This window comes from Coturnix japonica, chromosome 25, assembly GCF_054131305.1.
Source record: "Coturnix japonica strain WE chromosome 25, WE-NBRP24, whole genome shotgun sequence".
Classification (NCBI taxonomy): domain Eukaryota; kingdom Metazoa; phylum Chordata; class Aves; order Galliformes; family Phasianidae; genus Coturnix; species Coturnix japonica.
Window position 1 is genome coordinate 6,390,715 of NC_140687.1, and position 9,113 is coordinate 6,399,827.

At 43.0% G+C, this 9,113-nt stretch overlaps 1 long non-coding RNA gene across 1 annotated transcript; it reads left to right on the forward strand.

The window, feature by feature from the left end:
* Nucleotides 1-1,732: 1,732 nt before the first annotated feature.
* LOC146756845 (uncharacterized) lies at nt 1,733-7,091 on the forward strand. The gene is made up of 2 exons (XR_014937161.1): nt 1,733-2,367; nt 6,482-7,091. It is a non-coding gene; the product is annotated as an uncharacterized LOC146756845 (long non-coding RNA).
* Nucleotides 7,092-9,113: the final 2,022 nt, after the last annotated feature.

Below are 9,113 nucleotides of genomic sequence, written 5' to 3' on the forward strand. Positions count from 1 at the left end.
AGTGAAGCTCGCCAACTGGGTAGCATTTCCAGGGACCCACGTGTGGACAGAGGTATTGGCACATGCCAAAATCGGTCCTACACCCTTTGGAAGCGGATGTTGATAGCGGTAAGAGATAGATTCCCCTTTAAACGGGACTTGGAGCCTGAGAGAAAGAAATGGACTGATATTGAGAAAGGTATCCAATTTTTGAGAGAAAATGCTCTGGTGGAAATGCTATACAGCCGCGAGTTCAATCGTAATGATCCAGACCAATTACATGATCCTGAAGCAGTCTGCGTTCCACGACAAATGTGGCGTGACTTTACAAAAGCAGCTCCAGAAAAGCATGCCAGTGCACTTGCATTAGTATATGGCAAAGGGGACAGGAAACCCTTTGTGAGTTTTGTTCTCAACTTAGGGATTTGTATGGAATAAATATAAATTGTGGAGGAAAATAAGGTTGCTGATTATTCACAATTATACATATGAGTGTGTATGTATGTATAAACATAATGTAATGATGTAGAATAAGGGGTGGAATGTCATGGTTTAATAATTTTGTAATTTTTGCTATCAGTATTCCACATCATAACATCATATTAAGCATGAATAATTTTACTGAATCTGCAACTTACAGAAGAAGACTACATCTCCCAGGGAACAACACGATAGGTCACGGGACCTGGACTCTATATTAACTCTGTCGCAGAACAGACTGACGTCTTTTGAGTTCTGGCGTTCAGGGCAGTGTGTGGGAGCCTTCAGCCGTTCGCCTAGATTTACAGTAGGCCTCTCAGTTACGGGACTCATTCTCTCTCCTATTTTGCTTGATTCGTTAGCTCAATTTTCAATTATATTGTATTATATTGTGTTATACTGTATTTCGATATAGTGTTTAGTAAATAAGTGTGCCTCCTTAGATCGTTGCCGCTGTTTTCTTTTCCTAATTAACTTTTTCCTTTCGGCCTAGGGCCCCTCCGGGGCCCACGGCCCCTGTCACGGACGCAGGTGGATTTTTCGTTCAAACTGTGACAGTAACTTGAAATACCACTTCCACTGTCCTTAACTATTTTGTCTCAGAAATATTTAGGAGAAATGAAAATTCTGTTATTCGCCGTTTAAAGAGAACATGAGAATTATCCATCATTTCACTTGATTCATTCCTGAAGAACCCTGGAGCTGCACATTCAGTACTAAGGAGCCCAGAGTAAAAGGACAAACCACGGGCAGCGTAAAGAAACAAAAGGTTGCACCTGGTTCTGTTTAAAAGCCATTCCATGAAGGAGATCCAGCAGTCTCTGTCAGTAGTTCTCACATCTGTGATATCATAATCATGTGGGGTTTACAGTTATGTTTTGGTTTTTTTTTTCCCCTAGAAGGAAACTATTTTATTGCCAGGAAGAAAACATCTGAAATCTCTAGCCAGCAAAATCCACTAAGGAAGGAACTTACAGACTGCGATCATTCTAACTTGGGCTGGACTTTCTGTCCTAGTCCAAAGATTTCTTTATGCTAAATACCTCCTACACCCTCATCAATCTCTTCAATCAGCTTGACTCCTCACCAGCATCCCTCACCCACAGTTGCTCACCTGTTGATTGATCAAAGACCATCCTTCCCTTTTGATTTACGTAAGCCTCTCCCAAAATAAGCTCACAACCAACATTTAAGAAATTACAGTAATAAGCCACCTACTCTGTGCCACTGCCTACATTATTCAGTCATACATTCTACTTCTTCTTTCCCCCTTATTGTGGAGAGTGTTTATGCAGAATGGCTTCATGAGAAAGGACATGAAGAGATTCCACTAGTTAAATTGTAAAAGAATGAACGTGATTAAAGACAAAGACGGTCTATCCTAGGGACGATCACGGGCTAGGCAGCTGAGAAGAAATCAGTATGTGAAAAGACAGGGTATGTAGCTAAAGATGAAATATGTATCTAGAAGCAAGGACGGCCTAAGGGAAAAGCAAGATGTGTAGCAAGGTGTAGACAAAGCTGCAAAGAAAAAGTATCCATAAGACTAACCACAAAGGTCAGATGAAGTAATGCCTAATTCACCAATCCTGAGCTTAACTTTTGCAATATGCATGAACTTATTACTGATTGTATAAATGAGATGCTGTAACACCTAATAAACGAGGCTTGTTGACCATGATAGCATGAGACTTGTCTCCCGCGGTTACTTCCAACAAATGGTGACCCTCGACGTGATAAGGAAAAAAGGGTGCCACGGGTGAAGAACTGCGTTGGGTTCGGGTCCGGATTTCACAGCCCGACGGACGACGAAAGAGCTAAAATTGGAGCTCCGCGTCTCGAGTGACCACACAGGTGGGCTCGACCGACACGTGCTGCCGAAGCCTGGAGGGCTGCAACGGTACCGACGTGAGTAAAAATGGACAGGCAAGCAGCATATAATTTATTTTCCGCTTTTCTTAAGCGGAGACAGTTTAAGGGGATAGACTTGGGAAAGGAACTCCCTAAGTTATTAGTGTATGGGTATGCTAAAGGGTTATTTCAGAATCCGCATTTAGTGCATGATCTTGATGAGTGGTGTAAATTTGGAGATGTAATTTTTCAGGGAATGATAGATGGGGAGAAAATGGCTAAAAAATGCAGGAAGTGGTGGCGTGTGGTTTATAATGATTTGTTGCAATATCAGGCAGAAAAGGAAGAGGTAGAGAAAGCTAGTGCTGTGCAGGAGAGGAATAAGAATTATAATGAATGGTCAGATTGCCCGGGGCCCCCTGCAGTGTCCACCGTAAAGTTGCCGCCGGCCGCCGAGCCTGAGTTGCCAGTGGCTGCGGAGCCGAGTGCCCCGTCTCCGTCTCCCTGCACGTCTGTATCAGACGAGCCGCCTGCATCGACCATGGCGCTACAGCCGGCCCCCTCGACCCCCCTTTGCAATGAGCCGCTCCCTGGGGCACAGAGTGACCTGGCGGAGGCCGTCGCGCGGGAGCGGGGGGGGGCTTGGGCTGCGCTGGCGCGGGCTTGTTTAGAGGTGGGAGACGGTGAGGCGTTGGAAGCGGTGCCACAGGCGGTGCTGTCGGTGGGGTATTCGCCTAATGCTGCAGGTGGGATACAGGCTGTTATCAGTGCTTTAGATTGGAAGTTGTTGTCACAATTGCGGTCTACGGTCAGTCAGTTTGGAGTAAAAAGTGAGCCAGCGAGACAGATACTGGATTATATCTGGAGTACTCAGGTTTTGTTGCCATCTGATTGTCGGGCTATAGCTAGGTTGATTTTTTCGCAGCACCAACAACTGCTATTTAATGCTTATTGGGAAGAGATGTGCCAACAGAGAGTTGCGATAGTTAGGCAGCCTGGAGATCCCTTGTATAATGTCACTGTTGAAGAACTTTTAGGGGTGTGTCCTTTCATCTGGACGGAGGCCCAGGCTTTATTAGGACCAGTTAAATGTAGAGAGTCAATGTATCTGGCCAGGCAGGCTATGGATAAGATCAAGGCACCAGGTGGGTTGTTGTCTTATATGGGAATCCGGCAAGGAAGAAATGAGGATTTTGGAGCGTTCATAGATAAGGTAGCTGGAGCCATAGAGAAGGCTGGAGTACCAGAGTACATGAGGGAAATAATGCTAAAACATTGTGCACTTCAGAATTGTAATGCTACAGCTCGTGGCATTCTAAGTACTTTGAGGAGTAACTGGACAATAGAGGAGGCGTTAGACAGACTATCGAGCGTGCCCACGGGGGCTCAGGCTTTCATAGTTGAGGCTATTAAAGAGCTAGGGTCAGGATTAAAGGCACAGGCTGAGGCTTCTCAGAATCAAATGTTAGCAGCCCTTGCACCCCTCCAAGCTGCAGTCGCTACAAGCCCACGCTCGCAGATCAGCTCCCTCATGAAATGTTTCCGTTGTGAAAAAACTGGCCACATCCGTCACGAGTGCCAAGCCACTGGGATTTGGCGCAGCAAGTGTCAATCCAACACCCACAACGCTGCTGTATGCTATAGGAAGTCGGGAAACGTGAGAAGCAGCGCACGAAAGAACAGCGGCCGCGCTCCGATACAAGCTGCCGTTCCCAGCCAGCGGCCGCCTGCCCCCCCGCACACGTCGCTCGTCGCGTTGTCGGTCTCTACAGCACCCCCGCCCTCTGCTTCGCCCACGTCGTTCTCTGCACCTCGCCATGCCGCCCCTCCCTCGTCCTGCGCGGCTGTGTCTCTGCAGCCCGTGTGTAACGTGGTTAAAGACACGGATGGACTGAAACCAGGGGATTGTTGTGGCCCAGGTCCTGTAGATCCAGAAAGCGAATCGGACGCATTTTCTCTTGATACTTTGTTTGGAGCAGGAATGACAAATTTCCCTACAGCGTACTGTGATGTCTTAGAGCATTGCAGAGAAGAAACAATATTAAGGGGTGATGCTGACACGTTGCAAACCTTTCCTAATCAGGTCCCCCATTTGGAATCCCTGCCTTATGAGTCAGTGAAGGAGCTAAGGGAGTCAGTGAGAACATACAGAGTTCAGTCAGCCTTTACATACAATCTTTTGGTTACAAACAGTGACACTTACGCTATGACCCCTCACAATTGGAAAACTGTGTTAAGAATGATCCTCTTTCCTATGCAATACACCGTGTCTGTGATTGAATACCGGCTACATAATTTGACTGATACCTCTTCGCCTCAGACTCGGACAAATCCATGTGGCACAGCACCTCTTCAACTGTGTCAGACAAATGTCACTCACATTCCTGAATTTGGCCGTGTAAAATATGCACATGTAACAATAGATATTCATTCTTCTTACATATTTGCCACAGCACATACAGGTGAACTCAGTCATGACACCCGTAAATACTGGTTATCTGCTTATGCTGCTATGGGAATCCCACATACTACAAAAACAGATAATGGGCCTGCGTATACCTCTAAGGCCACTCAAACTTTCCTCCAAGAAGGGTGTGTTAGACATACTACAGCCATTGCTCATTCTCCCACTGAACAAGCTATCACTGATCACATTTATCAAACACTGAAATCCATTCTTATTAATAAACAAAAAAGGGGGAATATAGGAGACACACTACAAGAAATATTATGCAAGGTTTTGCTTGTTTTGCTTGTGCTGAATTTTTTGAAAATATTATGTAAGGTTTTGCTTGTTTTGCTTGTGCTGAAGTTTTTGAATCGTGTTCATACAGATACAGCTTATGTGGATCGTCATTTTGAGGCTTCCCCGGTGCTAAAGGAACAGCCTATGGTTAATGTTTGGAATATGGCCACAGGACTTTGGGACTGTCCTCTACCACTGACAACTTGGGGTCGTGAATATGCTCATATTTCCACAGGGACTGGCCCTATGTGGGTTCCAGCATGATATCTTCGGTCTCATCTGAAGGCAGAAAATAGCATCCAGCCTTTATAGTAATTGTAATTGTGTGCTTCTTACTTAGTGGTATTGCTTTGTAACTTGCTGTGTTATAGATAATATTAGTAGTAGTTTGACATAGTGTGTGATTTTCTGTTCTACCAATGCAGTCTCAAGATTTAGAGTTTAAGGCATTAGCTAGGATGTTGTGTGTTTCTTCTATTTTAGTAATAGATCAGATGTGTATTAAACAGGATTTGATGTAATCAATGCTAGAATCTACAGGAATAGATCTTTTAATGTTTTAGTACTGTTTGGTTATGATATTATTAGCCTATTAATTAGCTTTTCTTAATTTGCAAAGACAAAACCTGGAAAGGAATTCTAGTCAAAGAGTATCATATAACGGATACCTATTTTACATCCAATTAATTGGGATCTGAAAATATAACCATGCATCATTTTAGACAAAAGTGCACGTTAATAGAACTAAATTTGATAGTTTATTCTGTTTTCCAAGCAGGTGTTCCACTTGGGCTCTATATCACGCACTGGCCATGCGGATATGGTGTACAACTGGAAGAAATCCTTCAGACCCTGAATGCAGGAGAGAATCTGTGATGGGTGAGAGAGGAAATGTGCACCTTGAAGCAGGGGACGCCCTGCTGGCACTACCTGTCGCATCCACCACCAACATGGTTTGCTGTTTCTCAAGGATCAATAAGTATTAATGCCCCTAGTGATACTCTAGTACATTTGTCCTCTAAAATTGGTTCTATTTGACATGCTACTTCATAAAATTGCACGATCATTAATCAATTATTAGCCCGGATAACTCAGTTGGTAGAGCATGGTTATGAACATCTTAAAAGCATTTATTGCACAAATTTTAGTGGTCATTAAAATCAATATATCAGAGTATATAAAAATTGAAGACTTTTCCTGATCAGTTACAGATTAACACAATGGGACCCTCACGGATTTATTTTTAGGTTGAAGAAACTTAGGTTGCAGTACAAACATGTTTGTTCTTTTTAGTAGGTTTAACAGTAATGTTGTTATGTTGTATTTGACTTGTCTCTTTTTTCACTTTTAGAGTATTGTCAATCGAGGTCTTGATTGAGTTATAATAGTTACGTTATTAATTTAAGTAGTGTTGTTATTCTATAGGCAGTATCTTGGAATTGTTGTAATACAAGAAGAATTCTACGGAGCAGCAGCCATGGATTGAGATAAGGAGTTCACAGAGCAGCAGCTATGGAGCAGGATAAAACTACATGAGAACTGATTGAACAATTGAACTGAACTGCTTGTTAAATATGATTAATCGGTCGTTGAACTGAGCCTTTTCATTTTAAAAGAAAACGGGGGAAATGTGGAGAGTGTTTATGCAGAATGGCTTCATGAGAAAGGACATGAAGAGATTCCACTAGTTAAATTGTAAAAGAATGAACGTGATTAAAGACAAAGACGGTCTATCCTAGGGACGATCACGGGCTAGGCAGCTGAGAAGAAATCAGTATGTGAAAAGACAGGGTATGTAGCTAAAGATGAAATATGTATCTAGAAGCAAGGACGGCCTAAGGGAAAAGCAAGATGTGTAGCAAGGTGTAGACAAAGCTGCAAAGAAAAAGTATCCATAAGACTAACCACAAAGGTCAGATGAAGTAATGCCTAATTCACCAATCCTGAGCTTAACTTTTGCAATATGCATGAACTTATTACTGATTGTATAAATGAGATGCTGTAACACCTAATAAACGAGGCTTGTTGACCATGATAGCATGAGACTTGTCTCCCGCGGTTACTTCCAACACCTTATGGCTGTCATGTTTGTTTTTTTTCAGATCATTCATTTTCTGAATCCACGCAGGGTTGGTGACAAGGGCTCCTTATCAGCTATAATCATAGTAAGCAATATTAATAACTGAAGACTTTTCTCCTGAAAACTGAGGTGTCAAATTCAGATGCCTGCATAAGAATGGCAGCTATCACGTAAGAGAAGTTTCTAGCTGCCACAGCTGAGGGACAAAAGCATCGAGCTGTGACTCAAACACACTCCATATGTTCAGAAAGCAAAGAATCCCTACTTTTCATAGTTCAGATAAGACTTCCAATAACTTGAACAGCAAAACCATCAGCTGTGATGCTGTGCCGGTTTGAAGCTGGAATTTGACGGTCATTCGATGTGAGCATGAGAGCAAACACAACAGGGAAGAATCACATGATGAACAATGTGTTCTTCCACACTTCTGCAAAGTTTCACCCAGTGAGAACACAACATCCTGATGTTTTTCCTCCTCTGGTCTCTCAAATCTACTTCTTCTGTTTACAGTAAAGCACCAAGAGAAAGTAAAAGGGCTCACATGACAAGTGTACTTGATAAAGAACATAATAGGATTCGGAAAACAGTAGCATTCCTTGTTAAACAATCGTCTTGCTCCCTATTTATGAAGCTCAGATTTTACTTGAGCTATTTAGGAAAGCACCTTACAGAACAGCAGCTGGTCACGAGTGGAAGGCTAGGACGCATAAATCAGGCCTCAAGTGCAAGGACAGATGAACTGCTTTAACCTCTGCTGTGCACCATGGAAAAAAATCCCACAGACATTTAAACTATTATTGTGGACTCACTCATGGAAAATATTCCACCTGATACCTGAAAACCTTAAACAACAACAGCAGAGAAAGGAATCAGACAGTAACAGAAGCACATGAGCCCTAGAAAGAACAAAAGACAAGGAAACAAAATAATATGGATGCAGAAAAAACACCAAAAGACCCCACTGACATTTAAATGAGATGCAATATTCTGATCTATCAAGTATAATGTACTTCAAGATGTCTAATTACCTTGATGGCCCTTAACTGGGAAACGAGCACAGTTCCTCGTACTTCATTCCTGGCATCAAAGACAGACTTGATCTACTTTCTCCTGCAGCTACACTTGCAAAATACAAAATACAAGACCGTTTTCCCTATGTGGAAATGAGGACTGTGAGCCTCAGCCTTCCTGTGAGACTGGGACGAACAGATTCTGCTTCAGGAGGGAAATCATCCTTATAGTGATGAAACTGACACCCTGAGCAATCAGATCTTGCCTGAAAAATAACAAACTTCAAGACCTTTGGAAGTGAACTCTGCACTATGTTTCCATCTGATTTGATTGTGTTTACAAGTACTAAGAGCACTTTAATACATGCCTGTGCACCACTGCCTGGGTATAATTCTCCTCTGGGAGTGTCATTTTAGATGTTTCACTTACAATGCAAGCAAACAACAAGAAAAGGTCTCTGATGCGTGGCCTTCTGCCTACAGATGCTGTTTGCCTTCACCGAGACCTGCATTCCTTCATGTCCCCTGGGGATTATTAATGTGAGTGGTTTTGTATTTGAAGATCCTTACCTGTACTTTACATATGTCTGAGCTGACACCGCACAGTAACTTAGTGAATTCTTCCAGACTTCAACACTTTGGAATGAAGCCTGCAGCAGATGCAGCTCAGGGTTCTGTGCTCTAATTGCTCTTTATAGTGTTTTTCCCACAGCGAAAAACCCTTCTGTTTCTCATTATGAGGAACACTGACCCTTGAAGGTAAAGCCTGATCAAGTACCTCAGCCATTTCACTGCAGTGCTCTGCAGTGTTGTGCAGTGCTGCATTAAGGTCCTGACAGAACAGTAAGAGCCTTTCCACAAAGCTGTGCCTTTCAGATGCTGCTCCTTTGTCTTGCACCTCCTCCAATCAAAGCCTGGGAAGCCAAGAATTTGAGGACTTATGCAAACAAGAAGGAAAATATCAATT